The sequence below is a fragment of the Bos grunniens genome, chromosome 8 (assembly GCF_055505025.1).
Source record: "Bos grunniens cultivar Pamir isolate PY7600 chromosome 8, Bosgru_T2T1.0, whole genome shotgun sequence".
NCBI classification, from domain to species: Eukaryota; Metazoa; Chordata; class Mammalia; order Artiodactyla; family Bovidae; genus Bos; species Bos grunniens.
Window position 1 is genome coordinate 95772559 of NC_141172.1, and position 23085 is coordinate 95795643.

General features: G+C 39.7%; 1 protein-coding gene and 1 long non-coding RNA gene across 13 annotated transcripts in view; one reads left to right on the plus strand and one right to left on the minus strand.

Moving 5' to 3' along the window:
* The window catches only part of LOC147367731 (uncharacterized), a 651563-nt gene that overhangs the window by 577778 nt on the left and 50700 nt on the right, over positions 1 to 23085 (plus strand). The window lies entirely within an intron of this gene.
* Positions 2247 to 23085, minus strand: part of LOC147367736 (uncharacterized) — a 117396-nt gene continuing 96557 nt past the window's right edge. Inside the window, exons 2-4 of one of the 2 annotated variants that reach the window (XR_015132032.1) lie at positions 13195 to 13331; positions 7841 to 8019; positions 2247 to 2747 (exon numbers count right to left, since the gene is read on the minus strand). This is a non-coding gene — a long non-coding RNA (uncharacterized LOC147367736). The remainder of the gene's footprint in view (positions 2748 to 7840; positions 8020 to 13194; positions 13332 to 23085) is intronic. The other variant, XR_015132031.1, reaches the window with a different exon arrangement.

Here is a 23085-nt window from a genome sequence, read left to right on the forward strand (position 1 = left end):
ATGAGATGGCTGGATGGCATTACCCACTCAATGGACATGAGTTTGAGTAAACTCCGGGAGTTGGTGATGGACAGGGAGGCCTGGCGTGCCGCAGTCCATGTGGTCGCAAAGGGTCGGACACGACTGAGCAACTGAACTAATGGGACTGGATGCCATGAGCTTAGTTTTCTGAATGTTGAGTTTTAAGCCAACCAACTTTTTCACTCTCCTCTTTCACTTTCATCAAGAGGCTCTTTAGTTCTTCACTTTCTGTCATAATGGTGGTGTTATCTGCATATCTGAGGTAATTGATATTTCTCCTGTCAATCTTGATTCCAGCTTGTGCTTCATCCAGCCCAGCATTTCATGTGATGTACTCGGCATACAGGTTAAATAAGCATGGTGACAGTATACAGCCTTGACGTACTCCTTTCCTGATTTGGAACCAGTCTGTTGTTCCATGTCCAGTTCTAACTGTTGCTTCTTGACCTGCCTACAGATTTCTCAGGAGGCAGGTATTTCTAGAATGCCCTAGAGATTATCATAGTGAGTGAAGTAAGTCTGACAGAGAAAGACAAATATCATGTGGTATTGCTTCTTTGTGGGATCTAAAAAAATGGTACAAGTGAACTTTTTTCCAAAATAGAGTAACAGATGTAGGAAACAGATTTCTGGTTACCAAGGAAGAAGGGCGTGGAGGGATAAATTGGGAGATTGAGATTGACATGTACACACCACTATGTATATAATACGTAACTAATAAGAACCTGCTACATAACACAGGGAATTCTATTCAGTACTCTTGAATGAACGATATGGGGAAAGAATCTAAGAAAGAGTGGATATATGTATAACTGATTCACTTTGCTGTACAACAAAACTAACACAACATTTAAATCAACTATATGCCAATAAAAATTAATTTTTTAAAAAAAGAATGTCATAGCAAATTAGACTCACTGAAGGAGTACAGATCAGAGAGAAGTCTTACAAGATTTGATTTGAGAACACTCACTCACTGGTGCTGCACAAAAGCTGACGGAGAGAGGCAGGGTAAAAACTGAGACACATATTCAACTGATGTGGTCAATTGTCCAGGTGAGAACTCATGAGAGCTGGAGTTCAGAATCAGAATATGAAATATACAAAGGGGACAAAGGAGCTTTAACAGTTCAGATCATAAGTGGCTTTGGTCAACCACAAAAACTTTTTCTAACCTGACTCCATGTAATTGGATGGAGTCCAAGCTACTCCTAGTCAACTGACTCACTGTTTCCAGGCTCCAGTTCCAAATTTCTATTGGCAAGGAACTGAAATGGCAAAGAATTCCCACTTTCTATAGTTGAGGCCAGAGATGGATTCACCAGGTACGAACATGGCAACCCAGACCCATTTCCAGGTAATGGGGAATTCAGGAAATGGAAGTATAACATGCTTTCTTTAGTCAACATCTGCATCTGAAATAGGAATTGGGTTCTAAGCATAGCAGAGGAGGAAGAGGAAAAGTGAAATAGAAGGAAATTAATATTTGTTTAAAAGGTCGCAATATGGTGGTCATTGTGCAAGGCACTTTGCACATCTGCTTGTGATCTTTCTTCTGAGGTAGAAACAATTCTTCCTGCTTTATAGATGGAGTGAGGTAAATTTCCCATGGCTATGTGGTTATTAACATAGAATTCAAGATTCTAGGCAGACACATCTTATCCTAACCTCTGCGAGATGCTGTTTGACCTAACATGCAGGGATGCTTAGCTTTGGGACCACCCCTTGTAGCTCAGACAATAGAGAATCTGCCTGCAATGCAGGAGACCTGGATTCAATCCCTGGGTTTGGAAGACCCCCTGGGGAAGGGAGGAAACCCCCTCCAGTACTCTTGCTTGGAGAATCCCATGGACAGTGGAGCCTGGCGGGCTACAGTCCGTGGGGCCGCAGAGTCGGATACGACTGCACAACTAACACTGACCCTTTCTTGGAAACACATTTTGCTTCCTGGCAAGAAAACAGGAAGTCCCCAATATAGTCTCTAGCTAGCCTCTTTCTGGAACAAGTAGATCTTCCTAAAGTTCTTTTCATGATTAAATTTTATCCCTAAAGGCCCCAAATTAGGTCACTTATATCTATGAGTTCCAGTTCTGCTTCATCTTTGTAATTAACAAACGTTTATCCAGTGCCTTCCATATGCCAAGCCCCAGGGCATGCTACAGGCTGTATAAAGGCTGACCCTGCCCTCAAGGAGCTCTCAGTGTAGAAGAGACCAGACAAGAGTATAAAAAGAAATGAATTTATATTTAAAAAAATCACAATGCAAGGCAAACCGAGTACCATGTTAAAGATACATTTGGAGTGATAGGGATATTTTAGAAGAGATCATCCAAGGAAAACTTCATAGATAAAAAGAATTTGGGGCTGGGCTGGAAGGATACACTGAAATTCAATGTGTGGCATTGGTATAAAGTGTCCCAGGTGGGGAAAAGCATAAACAGAGGCCCAGAGGCTGGTAATTTAGGAGCATGGGCGGGCTGGGAACAGCAAGCAGCAGTTTAGTGATGATGAAGCCCCACTGAAAGGCAGTGAGGAGCGAGTGCCAGATGTTTTCCCCATTCTGACACGGAGTGTGATTGGGTTCCCGGCTATTCTCAGGAGAGGCATGGCAATCTTCAAGGTTGATGCAAGGCTGAGTCTTGCTCTGTGCAGACTTTTTTCCTTTTGATGAGATCCTGGCCATGTGAAATCCACCTCGTCTCCTGCTACTGTTATCAAACCTCATACTTGCATTCAAAATAGGGTCAGGAAAGAAGAGAAGAAAAGGGCAATTGATTTGTATGTTTCAGTCATTTCCTTGGGAACACGCTGAGCTTTCACTCTGGGGTGACTGTGAAAGAGACCCTGCCTGTGATTAGATCTGTCAGGCAGTGGCTGCATTACGCCTGGTACCTGGGGAAATGAAACCACGGGCAATTGCCAGTGTCTGCATGCCCGGGGAGCTGTCTGTGTGCAGCACAATAATGGGCCAGTCTGTGTACATGTGCACAGGAACCTTGGAGCAGGGGGATTGTAGATTTGAATCAGAGTTGGAAAATACTCTCTAAGGCCCCTTCTTACATCGCAGAGTATATGATTCTGTATATATGAGCAGATGCACACTAGGAAATGATGGCTAAGGGTAGGTAGAGTCAAGAGCAGGGTCCTCATCTTCCCCTTTGTCTTGACCATATGCGTTCCAGATACCATGCAGCTACCAAAGTGGCATTTCCAAAACATAAGTCTGACCACATCACCCTCCCTTTCTCACCTTCAGTGTCCCCCAGTCATCTAGAGGATGAAGCCCAAGCTGCCCAAGACGTGCTGTGACCTGGCCTCAGCTCCTTTCCCCAGCTTTAGTCTCCCTCACATCACCCTTCCTGGTCCAGTCACAGCGGGCTGTTTGCAGTTCCCACACATATCCTCCTGCTCACATTGCCTCCCTCCACCCTGCCCCTCCCTGAACCCCTCCCCCACCCTCCCACAAGTCTATATTGTATTTCTCAGTCTTCCCACCCAGGTAACATCCACCCTTCCATCTTTTTAAGACTCGGCTCAGTTCTTATTTCCTTCAGAAACCTTCTCTGACTACACTAGTCTCACAGTGGTACCCATACATCTGCCTCCTCCTTAGACCTTTGAATTCTAAACTACCTGTTTAAACAAATCCTTCTATAAACTGCAAGCTCCTCAAAGTCAGTACTTGACTGTATGTATCTGTGACTCTCTCATACTAAGCACAATTTCTGGCACAGTGCTGCACATGCTGACTGTTGCAAAAATATCAGGTGAAAAGGACGGATAGATGGATGGGAGATGGAAATGTGTCTTCAAATGAGATACATTCCAGGATTCTATTTACAACCTTGATGGGATGACTAATTTTATGTATCAACTTGACTAGATCAGGGGCTCCAGAGAGAGCTGGCTAAGCATGATTTCTGGGGAAGTCTGCGAGAGTGTTTGTGGAAGATATGAGCATCTGAATTGGTGGCCTGGGAAAAGCAGATGACCCTCTCCCATGTAGGCAGGCATCATCCAAACCACTGAGGGGCTCAGTAGAACAAAGAGGTGGAGGAAGGTTGAGTTCTTTTTCTGCACAGCTGCGTAAGCTGGGTCAAAAGTCTTCTCTTGCCTTCAGCACTTCTGCCTCTCAGGTCTTCAGATTCACCAGTGTCTCTCCAGCTCTCTACTTTTGAAATGGATCAATACCTCTCCTGAGTCTCTAGCTTGTAGACAAGAGAGTCTTTGCCTCCGTAACCACAAGGAACCAATGCCTTCTAATGACTCTAGTATAAATAAGTAGGATATCCTATTGGATCTGTTTCTCTGGAGAACCCTGACTAATACACTTGGCAAGGTGTTATTTTAATTTTACAGAAGGAGCTACTGTGACACAGAAAGGCAGATATCATACAGCTAACACTAACCTTTAACACTGCAGTCCGAATCCCCTTTTCCCACCCAAGTGCTCATTCCTCTGTCCTTTGGCACCTCTCAGTGACTAAATACCCATTGCTTCTCAAATCCTGAATTGCCTAGACTTTGAAGTCTACAGCCCAAGCAAACCTAAAACAGGATTCATCCTCCCTCTTCTTCCTATTTTCTCTTCTCAGTAGATAATTAAGAGCTAGAAGTGGTCAAATGACTTGACACCTCATTCATCCTTCAGCATCTTCCTCAGTCATAACCACAACTGTCATCCTAAGTAAATGTAGAATTATGGCCGTGATCGATGCTGCAGAGAAGAAGGCAGGCACAACAAGAGTCGACAAAGCAATAAACGAGACTAACCGAATCAGCACTCTGATGATTAGCTAATTAATCATTAAATAAATATTCATTGACTAAATAATATGTGCTGGCGACTCTCCTAAATGCTGAGTACATAACAGTAAGTAAACAATCTAAGTCCCTGCCGCGTGGACCTTACATGTTAGTGGGAGGGAAGAGACAATAAATACATGAGGAATTGGACGTTATCTTGGATAATAGACATTAACTGGCAAAGAAAAGGGAGTAGTCCAAGAATTACAAAGAGCACAGACAAGAGCAAAGGAGAATGTTTGAGGACCTAAAAGATTTCTTTGATTGGAACATGGAGATAAGAGTGTCCCCAAAAGAGATCAGAGCTAGTTAGTCAGGTCTCAGATCATGCTGGGCCTGGAAGGTCATGTTGGATTTAGATTAGATCCTCAGGGCAAGAAAAATCACTGATGAGTTTTAAATAGGAACTGGCATGATTAGAGGTGTGTATGTGTGTGTGTGTTTTAAATATCTGGTCGCTATGAAGAAAATTGTTTGGAAGTGAGTAGTCATAACTCAGGAGAGAGAAATCAGGTACTTCTCCCAGTAGTTCAGGACAAAGACAAGGCTAGCCTCGACTTGGATGCAGCAAGGGAAAATGAAGAGGAGAAAAAGGAGATGTCAAGGCTTGATACCTGTGTTTCTGTTTTGCATTTGGGTTATGCCATTCAATGAGAGTAATAACACCAGGAGAGGACACTATCTGGGACCAGAGGAGTCAGCAGTCCAAGAATAAAGATTTGGACATATCCTTTTGAGATGCTCATGAGGCATCGAGTGGAGGTATTAGGTGATCAATTAGGTTATATGAATCTGCAGTTCACAAGAGATGGGAAAAGTAAGTCTAGGAATCTTAAAATTTGGAGCAAATATTGGAATGGATGAATTCACCAGAGGGAAAGATAGGAGAAGATGAGAAAAGTTCTAAAGAACTCCAAGGTGAAGAACAGTTCAGCAGAGGAGACAGAAACAAAAACAAGAGGATAAAAGAGAAGATTATAATGTTCCAGAGACTAAGGACAGTTTCAGCGAGGTAGGAGCATAGAATGCTGCTGAGATTTCAAATGAGGTGCTGGATGAAGACTGTCCATTGGATTTGCAACAAGGTGGTTATTAATCACCTTCTCAAAGGCAATTCAAAAGGAGAAAGCCAGACAGAATGGATTGAAGAGTGGTTGGGAGGTGAGTATGTCTAAATACCACGTTACCATTATTTTGGAAGAGTTGGCTGTAAAAGAAAGTAGTTTCTATCATAAGTGTACTTAAATGATGAATTTTGGTTTTTTACTCAATATCTACCCACACTGCTGGGCTGTAAACTTAAGATTAGGTGATTACATCTTTCTTGTTTATGTCTGCATATCCAAGAACACACTTCTCAGTTGATGGTTAATCTTTGTAACATTTAATAAGTGAACAAAAATGAGTAAAGATTTAGAGAATATCTTGAACAACTATTTTCTGGAAAATGATAAAGTTGCATTTATAATATATTCATGACACTGGAAGTTAATTTGTTGAAAGCAGCTATATTGCCATGCTCTGTCACTTTCAGTGAGAGACTTTGGGCTGAAAGAAACCATAGTCCCTACTCTGCCCTGTTTGGGAAAAGAATTCCACTCTGTTGTTGCCTTGAAACTTTCTCTTTTTCTTTGTCTCTCATGCTATTGCCTTGACTTCAGCCTTTATTATTTCTCACCTATTCTAAGGCAATTTTTAAGGGCTCTGTGCACCATAATCCCTTTGCTGCTATCTGTAAATCAAAAACAATAACACCAAACAGTAAAACCAAAGCTTGTGCATATGCTGATATTAAAAGAGCTTGTCTCTGTATTTCACTGCTTGCAAGATTCTGGATAAATCATGTAGCAAACACAGGCTCATTCACCCCTGCATTATTAGCACCCTAAGCATGAGCTTAACCCACCTACTGAGGAATTTATTATTCCTCTAGGCCTCCCTCTCTCCCGTTCACCCTCTACCAGAGTGATACCAATGCAGAGATACAGTCTTTTCACGTGAAATCCTTCATTGGCTCCTCGGGTCCTATAGGACAAGGTTTGTTCTCCTTAGCCTGGCTTACAAGGTTTTCTGTTTTATGATCCCTGGAAACTCCCTGGAATCAACCTTTGCCCCAATACAGATGTACTCCAGCCTTTCTGGATGGTTTATAGCTCCCTGGACACCCCTTTGGATCTCACAGATTTGTATATTTGCATGACCTGATCTTTCTGCCTGGAATCTCTCTCTCCAACTTCACCCACCTTCCCACATCTCTCCAAACTTAGCAAAAAGTCACCTGTTCTTCTATACTTTCAAAGTCTTGGTTATGTCTGTGCCATTGTAGCACATTCTGGTTTTGCCAAATCTACCAAGCATACCGAAACTGACTTCATCTCTTTCCCACATGACTCTTCATAATAGTGACAGCCAACATTCACTGACCCTTTAATGAGCTTTATGTGGGTCATCTCATGATTCTCACAACAACCCTACTGACAGAAGGAACTATCAGTATTTATTTCACATTCGACAAAGTTAAGACCTAGTGACTCATCCAAGGTCACACGAGAGAAAGCAAGAGTTTGAACCAAGCTATCTAAGAACACTGGAATACTTGCTTTTAACCACTGAACTAGCCTGTGAACTTCTCGAGTGCAAGGAGGGAACCTCACCATCTACATGTTGCCAGATCTTTGCACTAGATTTGGAAAAATCAGAAGTTGGTGGATGTTTGCTATATGAACAAAATGAATGAATAAATTACTTCATCAGGGTGTATTTCTTGAATCTCCTAGACAGTGTTAAGAAAATTAAATTACGTGTATTTTTCTTTAATGTTCTAATGAGAGTTCACAGTAGAATTGAGGCTAGCACAAATCAAAAGGGTGAAAGCGGTGGAAGGCTTTCCATGTGAATGGGAAGTTAGATTTGTTCGGTCTCATAGCAAGAGCTTGAATTAGGGCCAAGGGAAGAAAGAATCAGGAAAATCATTTTTTACCCCCTCACTAGGAATTAAAACAATTTCACTTACAGAGCTGTATAAAGATGGAATAGGCTGCCCAGTAAGGGGATGAGGTCCCCATTCCTGGGGGTGTGCAAGCACAGACTGAAGGACCACTCGATGCGATGTTGCAGAGGAACTTTAATGATCTAATGAGGCATTTTTCTGGATGACCATGAAGCTCTTTTCCGTCCAGAAATCATATGAGTCTATGAAACAGAAAAAGCAAGGGGAAAGACAAAGAACTCAAATTGGAACAGATGAGGCAATATTTTTTAAATTTTCCTGTTGGTGTAACTGAAAGTCTAAATTTACGGATGAGCAACGTTTGTGAGGATTTAATCTTTCAAATCAAAGAGAACAGGCAGATGGAAATAAGCTAATCAAAAGAAGTTACTACGAGGACCCTTCTCTTTACGGGCTTGGTGCTGCCAGTTCTTTTCCACCCTCGAGCCTCATCAGTTCCACCACCTACAATGGAGGTGACTTTCCTGGGAGTAAAATGTGAACAGGGAGAAATAGAAATGGGCACCCCATCAGTAAGCCTGTTTTGAGGGAAGAAGGGACAGGCAGAGGGGGAAAAAAAGCTCCAGCAGAGGACAGATGGAAGAAATGAGGGAAAATCCCAGGCTGGCTGGTGGGATAGAACTTTGTGAAAAAATCCTGCATTTCTGAAGAGGTATTGGAATTCAGGGTGATGGCTCTAACCCCAGAGGCAGGGGAGAATACCTCCACCAACTTCTAGGATCTCAGGTTTTTCTCAGCTTGTGGGAGAAAAAGAAAAGAACAAACAGAGACCCAAGAGTGAGAAGCAACGTCTGGTGGGGCCACGGCAGTCTTGGCGTGTTGGAGAAGCTAAGCTCCAAAGTGTGGGCCAGGCAGTGGCTATGGGAAAGGAAGATGGTCAGAGGATGCAGCGGTGGCCTGCACGAGTGGCCAGGCCACAGCGTCAGGAAGGGTGGTCATTAAAGCTGAGTTTGGGAGACCTTCTAATAGCAGAGAACAATGGGGGTTAGGGGGTGGAAACCCAAGTAACTTAATGGTATGGCTGAAAAAGTTCCCTTTGTTACTGTCTCATTCCTGAAACTATAAATTCTTAGTAACACCTTTAGGTTTTACTCAGGCAACTTGAAGATGAAAATACTACCTTTGTTTACATTTGTCCCCAGAGTATAGCACAGTGTCTGGGACACCGTGTGCTGTTTCTTAAATGATCGACTAAATGAAGAAATGAATGAAAAGTAATCACTACTTTTGTATTAGGCACTACATGGAGTAGGGGGTGGAATCTACAAATGAGGAATACAGCACCCACGTTCCTAAAAAGACTGATGTCAAGTGGGAAGCTGAAAATGCCTGTGGTTAATCGATTCAGTCCAGTCGCTCAGTTGTGTCCGACTTTTTGCAACCCCATGGACTGCAGCACGCCAGGCTTCCCTGTCCATCACCAACTCCCGAAGCTTGCTCAAACTCATGTCCATTGAGTCAGTGATGCCATCCCCTTCTTCTCCTGCCTTCAGTCTTTCCCAGCATCAGGGTCTTTTCTAGTGAGTTAGTTCTTCACATCAGGTGGCCAAAGTATTGGAATTTCAGCATCAGTCCTTCCAATGAATACTCACGGTTGATCTCCTTCAGGTTTGACTGGTTTGATCTCCTTGCAGTCCAAGGGACTCTGAAGAGTCTTTTCCAACACCACAGTTCAAAATCATCAATTATTTGGCGCTCAGCTTTCTTTATAGTCCATCTCTCACATCCATATATGACTACTGGAAAAACCATAGCTTTGACTAGATGGATCTTTGTTGACAAAGTAATGTCTCTGCTTTTTTTTTTTTTAATTTAATTTTATTTTTTAACTTTACAATATTGTATTGGTCTTGCCATATATCAACATGAATCCGCCACAGGTATACACGTGTTCCCCATCCTGAACCCTCCTCTTTATGCTGTCTAGGTTGGTCATAACTTTTCTTCCAAGGAGCAAGCGTCTTTTAATTTAATGGCTACAGTCACCATCTGCAGTGATTTTGGAGCCCAAGAAAATAAAGTCTATCACTGTTTCCATTGTTTCCCCATCTATTTGCCATGTTTTAAGCCAACTTTTTCACTCTCTTTCACTTTCATCAAGAGGCTCTTTAGATCCTCTTTGCTTTCTGTCATAAGGGTGGTGTCATCTGCATATCTGAGGTTATTGATATTTCTCCCAGCAACTTTGATTCCAGCTTGTGCTTAATGCAGCCCAGCATTCCACATGATGTACTCTGCATACAAGTTAAATAAGCAGGGTGACAATATACAGCCTTGACACACTCCTTTCTCAATTTTGAACCGGTCCATTGGTCCATGTCTAGTTCTAACTGTTGCTTCCTGACCTGCATACAGATTTCTCAGGGGGCAGATAAGGTCGTCTGGTATTCCCACCTCTTGAAGAATTTTCCAGTTTGTTGTGATCCACACAGTCAAAGGCTTTGGCATAGTCAATGAAGCAGAGGTAGATGTTTTTCCTAAACTCTCTTGCTTTTTCTATGATCCAACAGATGTCAGCAATTTGATCTCTGGTTCCTCTGCCTTTTCTATATTGTGGTTAATCCAGTGGGATAGAGGCTGATGGGGGACGCAGTGCTGACTTTAGGTTGAGCCTGAGGTTACATGCCTCAGATTCTATATGAGCACGTTGTAGTTTTATACCAAGAGCCTTTTCTTTCTCTTTCTCTCTCTCTCTTTGTTTAACGTCTGATGGTTGACGTAGTAGACCCATGTTTTGAATAACTTAGAAAACATTAAAAGACAGGACAAATATAAATCATAAGCTTACCACTCAGCAGAAGCCTATTATTACTATTTAGGCACATCGCTTTCCAGACGTTTCCTTTGCACTCTTTTCCTTCATAATGGAGATCATATTGCATCTAGGATGTGATGTTATTCTTTCCCCTCCCCCACTTACCATGTTGTTAAAATGTTCTTCTTAAGCATGACATATGACTTTCTGGTAGTCTATTGTATGTCTGTACTACAACTCATTAATAATTGTCTTTCTGCTGGACACTTGAGTTCTTCAAAATTTTAATACGATAAAAATTAAATTAGATTCCTAGAAAACCGATTCCCAACCAAAAGGCAGAAATCATCTTTACAGTTCTTGATGCGATTTTCCAAACTTCCCTTGTCTTACACCATTTGGACTGATGGAACAAGTTACTATAGCTTATAAACAATACAACATTTATTTCTCACAGTTCTGGAGCCTGGGGTGTTCCAGATCAAGGCACCGGCAGGTCTGGTGTGTGGTGAGGGCCCACTTTGTGCTCCACAGATGACTGGCTGTCTTTCCTGACTTGGCAGAAAGGGACAAGGGCCTCTCTTATAAGGGCACACGTGCCTTTCGTGAGGGCTCCACCCTCATGCCCTAACTGCCTCAAAGATCTCTATCTCAAAATACCATCACACATTAGGTTTCAACATACGGATTCTGGGGGGACATAAGCATTTTCTGTAGCAGCCCTCGGGGACAAATGAACCAACCTATCCTCTTACCAGTTCTTGGTGAGTGCCTGCCTTAGCACATGTAGGGGCATGTAAAAATTCTGTCTTGGCACTGAGTTTATGTCAGAGACTCCTTCCCAGTTCTCTGGCCAGGAGAGAAACCAGGTTAAGCAGCTGTGTTTAAACCCATACCCTACCGCTTTTTCAAATTACCAAAACATTAATATAATTAAGTGGTACTGGCAAGGATTGAGATGGTGACTCAGATTGTCGATGGAAAGATAAAATTATATAACATTTTCAAAAAGGTAATTTGAGAATACTTCTTAACAAACATCAGTGGCCATGTCATTTCACATCTGAAAATGCTTCCCAAGGAACCAATCCAAAGAAAAAATAGCTACTTTCATTAAGGGGATTATGCAAAAAAAAAAATGTTAAGCTTTTTTTAAATATTCAACATATAGGGTAACGTTTAACTAGATTATGGCATACATGTTCAATGAACATGTGATGCATGCATTTTAAAATATATGAAATCTTTGTGGAAATATGAGAAAACAATAAGATGTTATTTAGATTTAATTATTTTAATATGTCAATATATGGGCAGAATGGAAAAGGTCATATAAAAAAGCTGCTTTTGTTGTATTTAGAAGAAGACATTGCATTTATAATTTTTCTTTTAGTTGCAGGTAACATTTACAGAACAGATCATATTTCAGATATTATTTCTGCCATGCACAAAGCACTTTTCATATACTATTTAGAATGTTTTTCATGACATCTCTATTATATTATTACTATCATTGTATCTATTTAAAAGAGGATGGAATTGACGTGCAGATAGGTAAAGTAACTTGTCTAAGGTTGCCTGGGTAGTAAAAGACAAAACATGTACTGAAATTCAATTCTAAGGGAAGAGCTGGTGCTCTTAACCACCATACCACATTGCTTGACTTCCTTTTTTTAAGCTGATAGTTATTTATTTTGTATTGTGGTAAGAACACTTAACATGAGATCTACCCTCTTAATTCTAAATGTCCAATACTGTGTTGTGAATGTAAATTTTCTCAAGTTTATCTTGATTTGTTTCCTTTCAACTTTCAGCCTGTTCAGCTATTTAGCCCTCCCATACCCAAGCAGAATGGTGTATAAAAAAATGGTTCCCTACCTAAAAGGCACATAGTAGATGGGTTCAGGGTGAGATCAAGGTCACATGTAATAAGAGATCTTTATAAATCACCTCAACCTGGGAGAGCCAAGGAAATCAGCAGTTTGTAGTCTACCTTTCAGAAAAACCCCCACCTTTCCATTTCTAGTCAGCTGAAGGAAGAATCCTACAGGCCTAGAGGAGCTTCACAAAGATTGGAAAGAATGTATTTGTCCAGAGTAGCTGCTTTTTAGGAAGAGGAAAGGAAATCCCAGATAAAACTGCAACAAGCAGATATCACAGAGGACAATAGTTATGAGAAAAAGAAGCAACATGGTGTGAAGCATCTCCGGAACACTCAGATAAAAATATGTTCAGAAATATGTCTTAACAGCTACCTTGTGTACATGCCAACACATTCAGGATGAGGATCAATTAAGAGAAGGAATAAAGCACAAAATCATCAAATAAAATTTCATAGGTATCAGTACAACTTGATGGAGTGGGTATCAAGGATGAAAAATGACAATTGAAAGTTAAGCATATTTAAAAGAAATAGAAATACAGAAAAAATAGAAGAGGAAATGAAGTAGTAGAATATATCTGGACAGGACCGAGTAGTAAGGTAACTGAGAAAGTAAAGTGGGATAAAATGAAAGAGCAAAAGAGAGAGGGACTGATGTGATATTGCCATAGACTTAGCAGCTACCACCTGGTGAGACAGAGAAAACTGTCCCTGTCTCACCTGCAAAGCTTATGATGCTCTCCTGCAAAGCTGGCCTAGGACTTGGGAGCCTGGGGGGTGCCAACATTTCTCATCTCTCTGGGAAGCTCCATTTTTGAAAAGGAGAGCATTATTTAACTGTTTTGGGACATCATCTCCTGAAAGATCAAGGAAGAAACAAAAAGAAACGATGATATCAGAGTCATTTGGGAGCAAGGAAGGAAACTTAGGTATCAAAGTGGATAACGAATTAGGAAAAGTGACTCTTTAAGGACACTTGATACAGTCATATGCTCTAGGCTTGATATTGGCTTTTGAAAAGGTTTAAAAAGTAGAACTTATCTATAAAATGAGAGTCAAAAATGAAATTCTGTCCTACAAATTAATATGGAAACTGGCTATAAGTCTTGTCCCAACCTGTCCCAAAGTTCTCCCCAAATCCCCATAAAAACACTCACAATGTAAAAACTCACAATGAGCAAAATAAAAATGACAAGAAAATGTATTTCTAGAAACCAGTAGAAATTTCACTTGTACAGCAGCTTTTGGATCTGGATTTAAGAGAGGAAAAATCATGGGCTGTCTATGTGTGATCTCACAGAAAGACAGACCAAAGGTAGGAAGACACATGTGTCTCCTGCACAGCTGCCTCTTAGTCCAGAGATGTGGACACCAGATAAAAGTTCAGAGCTTGTACTGAGGGACCAATGGCTATGAATTGAACCCCATGCTGTTGACTTCGTATTTGGTCAAGTCATTAACTTTCCTGAGCCTTGTTTTCATCATCTGCAAAGTGGGGTTCATATAGTACTTTCCTTAAGGAGTAGCCATGAAGATTAAATTAGTAGAGCTAATTCATGCAAAGTACTAAGCACAGTGTCTGGAACATAGCAAACATTCAACGAACACTAACTACTTTTATTCCATCCTTTTGGAAGCTTGAACTCCCAGAGAACAGGAAGTTTCCCAGGGCAGTGAAAAGGAAGCAGAAGGAAGAAGGGCACTCACACATTAAGATCCTAAGATATGGAGTCCCTTCCAACCCTGTAAAGAAAAGAGGAAAGAGGCGCAGCAGGGCGTCCGGAGTAGGGCAACATTTGCAGAGAACCAGCGGGCAGAATAGGAAAAGAACCCCCCCACCCCACCTTTATCTTCATCAGATAAAAACCTGCTGCATAGAGGAAACTGGGCTGGGTCTGAATGCTTGTCAGCCAAGTCAAAGGTTGTCAGATAAAGCAAGAAGCCAAATTATAATATTAGATGATTTTTAAATGATTTTATTGTAAGTGTACCCATATAATATTTTGGAATTATTGATAGTAAAAAATTTTATTTATCTAAAATTCAAATTGAACTGGTCATCCTGTATTTTTATTTATTAAATCTAACATCTCTAATTTTCAATCTGGTAAATTAGGAAGAGGCTTGACTTGCAATGAATTGGAGAGTGAATGAAGCCACAGGAAATGCACACACCCTGACACTTGGTAAATGCTGATCAAATCTGGGTTTTTCCTCCTCTTAAAATGAATAAATAGAAAATATAACAGCAGCAACAATAGAGGACCAATCAAGAATTTAGCAGGAGAAGGGAAGAAAGTAATTTTGAAGATTCATGCAATAGAATTTTGAAAATATTAACTACAAAAGGCAGTAACAGGGTTTAGAAATTGTGTAGTATCCCACAGAAGGCTTACATTTTTTTGAGAAACAGAAAATTTTAAAGGAGAGAAGTTAACAAGTAATGTTAATACAGTGAAATATAATAGATAATAGGAAAGGTATTTGAGGCACAATTTCAAAGAAAGTAAAATGTGAAAAAAAAATGTAAACAAGGTTTGGGGAGCAGAACTGATGCTACAGTAAAGCAAATTGGGAAATGGGGCTGAGGCTGGAGAAGCATCTTAATCCCCAGAGAAAGAGCAGGGAGGTGAAATTAGTAAAAGAAGTGATAGCTATGAGACACGGAGAATGGACATCAGATCTGAACCACCTGGACTTAGAATAATTACAGTACAAGTAAAAGAAAACACTGAAAGGAAACATTCTCAACTCTAGACCAAGATGGTGACACAGGAGGCTCCTGAATTTCCCTGCTTCTATGGATGTACCACATATACAGCCACATGGAGTAATTCCCTTTGAGAGCTATCCAGAAACTAGATGTGTAGATGACTCCACACACCAGACAACCGAGAAAATATACGATTAAAAACAGGAGGAGAAGGGGGTGGCAGAGGATGAGATAGTTGGATGGCATGATCGACTCAATGGACATGAGTTTGAGCAAACTCCAGGAGATAGTGAAAGACTGGGAAGCCTGGTGCGCTGGAGTCAAAGGTGTTGCAAAGAGTCGGACACGGCTGAGTGAGTGAACAACAAGAAAAACAGACACACTCTCACCGTAAACTACCTCCCCCCACAACCACCACAGTGCCCTACAATTGGGAAGGAACCCCACGTGTCCAGCTTCACCCTGAGAAGTGATGGACTTGAGCCATACATTTAGTGCACCAAATTTCATGACTACCACGCAAGGGACGGTTCCCCAAGTCAACTGGCTTTGAAAGCCCTGGGACTTTCAGTCACAATCCCATAGGCCTATAGTAAATAAAGAATCAGTTATTGAGCACAAAACACTCGCTGAGGCTATCCGCCCAGAGCTTAGTGCAAAGGAAGTGGGCAAAACTGCCTGTCTTCTAGGCTTTCTCTAAGGGGTTTGATTGTATACAAGATGCTTCTTGGGAGCCTGCCTTCTAATTAGCAGACATCTAGGTGCTTTCTGTTATCATCTTTGAAGCCTAAAAGAGCCAGTGAGCACTTGCCCTGCCTTCTCCTCTGGCTCATTCCAACAGTAAAATTAAATTATCTGTATTTCCTTAGGAGAAGCTGGCCAAATATTAATAACTAGTACCTAAAATTTTATGGTTACCCACTAAGGGACAGGCCCCAAATCAAATGATAGCCAATGAGACTTGAATTGCAGAATCCCACAGGACTACAGCAAAATAGAAGTTTTCAAATAGGTTCAGGAATACTCTTCACCTCCATGGGGATACATGCAGGCTCCACAGAGGGAAGAAACGAAAGTGCCTGTCTCCCAGTTCCTTCCTGGAAGAGTTTTGAGTGCATACTTTCTTAGCTGCTGCCTGAGTGTCTGGTTTCTAATCACCTTGCAACTCGGTGCTGACTGCAATCCTCTTATTTGGAACACTGATGGGGTTTGACACATCTTCAACTACTGGGAGCCACTAAGAACAAATACAGCAGCTTGGATAATCACAAAGGTTTGAGAGAACATCAAGAACTGGGCCAGGCTGATTAATAAGGTTGACCTCCTACAAGAGACCCATGTGTCAAAACTGGGAGAGGTGGCTGTTTTATCTAGTGCATGGAAACTAACTCAGAGAATTAAGGAAATGAGGAAACAGGGGACTATGTTCAAAACAAACAAACAAAAAAAGTAAATCTCCAGAAACTGATCTTAATGAAATGTAAGTAAGTAGTTTATCGAATCAAGAGTTCAAAATAATAGTCATAAAGATGCTCACCAATGCACAAAGAAAGAATTTTAACAGAGAGAAATATAAAATAACACCAAATATTAATCATAGAACTGAAGAATACAGTAACTGAAAATTTTAATAGAGAAGTACAACAAAAAACTAGATCAAGTTGGATAAAAGATTCAGCAAGTTGGGAGCAGGACAGTGGAATTCACCAGTTAGAGGAGCAAAAAGATCAAAGAATAAAGATAGCTTTTATGGGATTTATGGAACATCATCAAATGGGCCAGTTAGGTGCATTGTAAGAATCCTGTAAGGAAAAGAGAGAAAGGGCCATAAAGCTTATTCAAAGAAATAATGGCTAAAATCTTCCCTAACCTGGGGGAAAACACAGACATCCATATTCAGGAATCCCCAAAAGTACTAAGTAAGATGAATCAAAGAGACCAACACTAAGACACGTTGATGGATACACAATACAAAGATGCAAGTTTTGACGTGAACAAACATAAAATATGGGGTGTATAAAATATAGCAGTTTTATATGCATTCAAATTTATCAGCTTAAAACAGTTATTATGTATTTTATATAATGACAAAGCAAATCCTATAGTAGATACACTAAAGATAAGGAAATCAAAGCATACCACTACAGAAAATCAGGAAATCACAAAGGAAGAGGGAAAAGAGAAATAAAGAAACAAAAGAACTGCAAAACAGAAAACAATCAAGGAAATGGCAATAATAAATCTACACCTAGCAATAATAATTACCTATCAAAACAAATGGACTGCCTTCTCCAGTCAGAAGACAGAGTAGCTAAATGGATTTAACAAACGAAAAAAAAAAAAATGAGACCCAAATATACCAAATATATGCCGCTGCAGGAGGTTTGGGTCTTCCCCGTGGCTCTAGTAATAAAGAACCTGCCTGTCATTGAAGAAGATGTAAGAGACATGGCTTTGATCCCTGGGTCGGCAAGATCCGCTGAAGGAGGGCATGGCAACCCACTTCTGTATTCTTGCCTGGAGAATCCCGTGGACAGAGGAGTCGGGCGGACTACAGTGCGTGGGGTCACAAAAAGTTGGACATGACTAAAGTGCCTTAGCATGCGTGCATGCACAGGAGGCTTACTTCAGGCTTCCCTGGTGGCTCAGACGGTAAAGCGTCTGCCTACAATGTGGGTAGACCCGGGTTCGATCCCTGGGTCAGGAAGATCCTCTGCAGAAGGAAATGGCAACCCACTCCAGTACTCTTGCCTGGAAAATCCCATGGACGGATGGAGCCTGGTAGGCTACAGTCTGTGGGGTCACAAAGAGTCGGACACGACTGAGCGACTTCACTAACAATTAGAAGTGAAGGGGTGAAGAATATATTCCGTGCAAATTGCAACCAAAAGAAAGCACAGGTTTATAGCAAACAGACTTAAAGCCAAAAACTGTAACAAGAAACACAGCAGGTAATGATACAAGAAGGTTACTGTGTCATGATAATGGGGTCAGTTCATCATATAACAATTGTCAGTATTGATGCAAGCAACATTAGAGCACCTAAATATATAAAGCAAACACTAACAGATCTGAAGGAAGAAATAGACAACAACGCAATAATTGTAGGGGACGTCAATCCCCCATGATCATAAGAAAATATTGGAGTTAAATGACATGTTAGACTAGATGGAACTGACAGACATATCCAGAAAATGTCATGCAACAGAAACAGAACGCACATTCTTCTCAAGCACATATGGAATATTCTCCAGGATAGATCATATATAGACCCCAAAGCAAATCTTAACAAATTTAGGAAGACTGAAATCATATCAAGCATCTTTTCTGAATACAGTGGTATGAAACTAGATATCAACTATAAAAGAAAACTTCAAAATTCACAAATATATTGAGAGCAAACAACACACATCTGCATAGCAAATGAGTAAAAAAAAAAAAAAAAAAAAAAGAAATCAAAAGGGAAATCAAAAAAATATCCTGAGAAATGAAAATGGAAATACAGCCTACCACAACTTAAGAGATGCAGCAAAAGCAGTCCTAAAAGAAAAGTGTGTAGCAATAAATGTCTACATTAAGAAAAAAAGAAAGATCTCGAATAAATGACCTAACTTTAAACCTTAAGGACCTAAAAAAATAAGAACAAATTAATCCCAGATTTAGTAGAGGAAAGGAAATAAAGATCATACTGGATATAAAACAGATACTATAAAGAAAACACATCTTTTTGTAAAAGATAAGCAAAATTGGCAAACGTTTAGCTAGGTCAACTAAGAAAAAAAAGAAGATCAAATATAATCAGAAATGAAAAATGAGACATTACACCTAAAAACAGAAAAGCTATGGATCATAGGAAACTACTGTGAACACTGATATGCCAACAAACTAGATAAGCTTCCAAGGCTGAATCATAAATAACAAAAAATCTGAATGGACCAAATAGTAGTAAGGAGACTGAATCAGCGATCAAAAATCTCCAAACAAGGAAGAGTCCAGGATTACACAGCTTCACAGATGAATTTTATCAAACATTTATAGAAGAATTAATACCAACCCTTCTCAAATTTTTCCAAACAATAGAAGAGGAGTAAACACTTACAAACTCATTTTATGATGCCATCATTACCCTGATACCAAAGTCAGACAAGGACACTACAAGATAATTATAGACAACTATCCCTGATGGATACAGATGCAAGTTTCCTCAACAAAATATTAGTAAACCATTCAATAGGACATTCAAAAGGATTAAATACCATAATCACGTGGGGTTTATCCCTGGGACACAAAGATGGTTCAACACATGCAAATCAATACCTGTGATACACCACATTAACAAAATGAATAAATATCATATTATCATGCCAAAAGATGCAGGAAAAAACATTTTACAAAATTCAACACTTTTTCATGATAAAACTCTCAACAAATTAGGCTAGATAGAATGTACCTCAACAAACAAACTGAATAATAAATGCCACAGCTCATCTCATTCTAAGTGGTGAAAGTTTGAAAGCTTTCTCTCTAAATTGAGGAACAAGACAATGATGCCCACTCTCACCACTTTTATTCAACATAGTACATAAAGTCCTAGCCTGAACAACTAGGCAACCAAAAAAAAAAATGAGGCATACAAATTGGATGGGAAGAAGTAAAATTTTCTGTTTGTAGTTGATATGATATTTATTACATGTTGAGAACACGAAAGACTTCACCCAAAAGCTATTAGAATAAACAAATTCAGTCAAGTTGCAAAATATAAAATCAGTATACAAAAGTCAGTGTTGTGTTTCTGCAAATTAATGAACTATCAGAAAGACAAATTAATAATCCTAGTTACAGCTGCATTAAAAATGAATATAATACTTAGAAATAAATTTATACAAAGAAGTTGAAGATCAGTACATAGAAAACTGTTTTAAAAAACTGATGAAAGAAATCAAGGAAGACACAAATAAATTGAAAGATATTCCATGTTCATGGATTGGAAGAACATTAAAATGTCCATACTACACAAAGCAATGCACATATTCAATGCAATACTTATCAAAACTGCAGTGGTATTTTTCACAGAAATAGAAAAAAAATCCTTAACTTTATTAAGATAACAAAAGGTTTCAAATAGCCAAAACAATCTTAAAAAGAAGAACATAGCTAAAAGTGTTACACTCCCTGATTTTAAACTATATATTACAGAGTTAAAGGCGGGGGGGGAAACAGGTTTTTTTCATGATATAAAAATAGACACATATATCAATGGAACAGAGTAGATACCCTAAAAACAAGCCAATGCATACATGGCCAATTGGTTTTTGGCAAAGGAGCCAATAATATACTGTGGGGGAAGATGAATCTCTTCAATAAATGGTGTTGGGAAAACTGGGTATCCACATGCAAAACAGGATGAAACCAGACACTGTATCTTACGTCATACACAAAAATCAACTCAAAATGAATTTAAGACTTGAACATAAAATCTGAAACTCATAGGGAAAAAACAGGGGAAAAGCTCCTTGACATTACATGGGTCTTGGTAATAATTAGGGGGCTTGGGGTTGTTTTGTTTTGTTTTTGCCATGCCATGTAGCTTGTGGGATCTTAGCTCCCTGACCAGGAACTGAACCCAGACTCACTGCAGTGAATGCACTGAGTCCTAACCATTGAACTGCCAGGGAATTCGCTTGGTAATAATTTTTTGGATTTGACACCCAAAGCAAAAGCAACAAAAACAAAAATAACCAAATGAGACTACATCAAACAAAAAATTCTGAATACAGAGGAAACAATCAATAAAATGAAAAGGCAATCTATGGAATGAGAGAAGATAATTATAAACCACATATCTGATATAGGATTAATGTCTAAAAATATATAAGGAACTGAACGAACTCAAAAGCAAACTTCAAAAATCCAATTAAAAATGTGCAAAGGACATATTTTTTTCCAAAGAAGATATTTAAATGATCAACGGGTATCTGATAAGGTGTTCAACATCACTAATCATCAGTTCAGTTCAGTTGCTCAGTTGTGTCCGACTCTTTGCGGGAGTCCATCACCAACTCCCAGAGTTTACCCAAACTCATGTCCATTGAGTCGGTGATGCCATCCAAGCATCTCATCCTCTGTCGTGCCCTTCTCCTCCTGCCCTCAATCCTTCCCAGCATCAGAGTCTTTTCAAATGAGTCAGCTCTTCGCATCAGGTAGCCAAAGTATTGGAGTTTCAGCTTCAACATCAGTCCTTGCAATGAACACCCAGGACTGATCTCCTTCAGAATGGACTGGTTGGATCTCCTTGCAGTCCAAGGGACTCTCAAGAGTCTCCTCCAACACCACAGTTCAGAGAAATGCAAATCAAAGCCACAGTGAGATATCACCTAACACTTGTTAGGATGGCTATTATTAGAAAGACAAGAAATAACAAATGATGGTAAGGATGTAAACGGAACCTTTGCGCACCGTCAGTAAGAGTATAGATTGATGCAACCACTGCAGAAAACAGTATGGAGATTCCTCAAGAAAATAAAATTAGAATTGACATATTATTCAGTATGAAAGTGTTATTTCAAAGAAATATCTGTACTTCCATGCAAATTGCAGCAATATTCACAATAGTCAAGGTATTGAAACAACATCAGGGTCTGTCAACTGATGAATGGATAAAGACAATGTAGTGTGTGTGTGTATATATATTTATATATGCACACCATGGAATACTGTTCAGCCTTAAAAAAAAATCCTGCCATTTCGACAATGTCGATGAACCTGGAGAGCATTATGACAAAAAAATAATGCCAGACAGAGAAAGATGAGTGTATGGTATCACCTATATGTGGAATCTGATAAAGCCTAGTCAAACTCTTAGTAGAATGGTGGCTGTCAGGGAAATAGGGAGAGGCTGGTAAAAAATGTACACACTTTCAGTTATAAGATCAATGAGGCCTGAAGATATAATGTATAATGTGGTGATTATAATTGATAAAGTTACATAATTAAAATTAGCTAGGAGAGAATAACTTAAATGTTTCCACACAAAAAAGATAAATATGTGAGGTGATGGTTATGTTTTAAGTAACTTGATGATGGGACTCCTTTTACATATATACATATAAATAAATCATCCTATAGAATATTTTAATTATATTAAATTTTATTTGTGAATTATACCTCAACAAAACTTAAAAATCTAATACATATGCACATAATAGATAATCGATGATAGAAATCACCACTGGAATATCAGAAACTTTTCATGTTTTATATATATTATCTAATTTAATTCCCAGACACCTTGTGAATTTATATAACCATGTTAAGGTAAACCTTTGGTGTCAGTATTATTAACTGACAACAGAATTAGCTAAAATTTTTATTGTTATACTTTTCAGTCCAGCAACTTGAAATATCTAATAAAAAATAAATCGACATTCTCCCTACCCCCCCAAAAAAAAACTTTCTGAAGCTTAAAAACTGAGAGAGAGAAAAGATAATGGCCTAGAAGGTACTTGAAAAACACTCAGGATGGGGTAAAAGTCCTTCTAGATGCTTTGCCAATGTTAACTTTGTTTACATGAAAGAATGGCAATTTATTGTCTCACAGTTAGAGAGACTGGAAATTCACAGTCAAGGTGCTGGCAGAGCCCTGGTCCCTCTGAGGGCTCTAGGGAAGGGTTTTCCCTTGCTTCTTCCTAGCTCTGGTGGCTGCTGACAACCCTTGCTATGCCCTGGCTTGTAGCTGGATCATTCCTCTGTCTGCCTATGTCTGGGCCTCATGCCCTTTTCTTACAGAGATACCAGGCTTTTAGGGGCCAGGCTACCCTCACAACCACTCTCTGAAATAGGTATTCTTATATCAGCCACCATTTTTTTAGGTTAGCCAAGAAGATGTTTCGTTTGGGGTT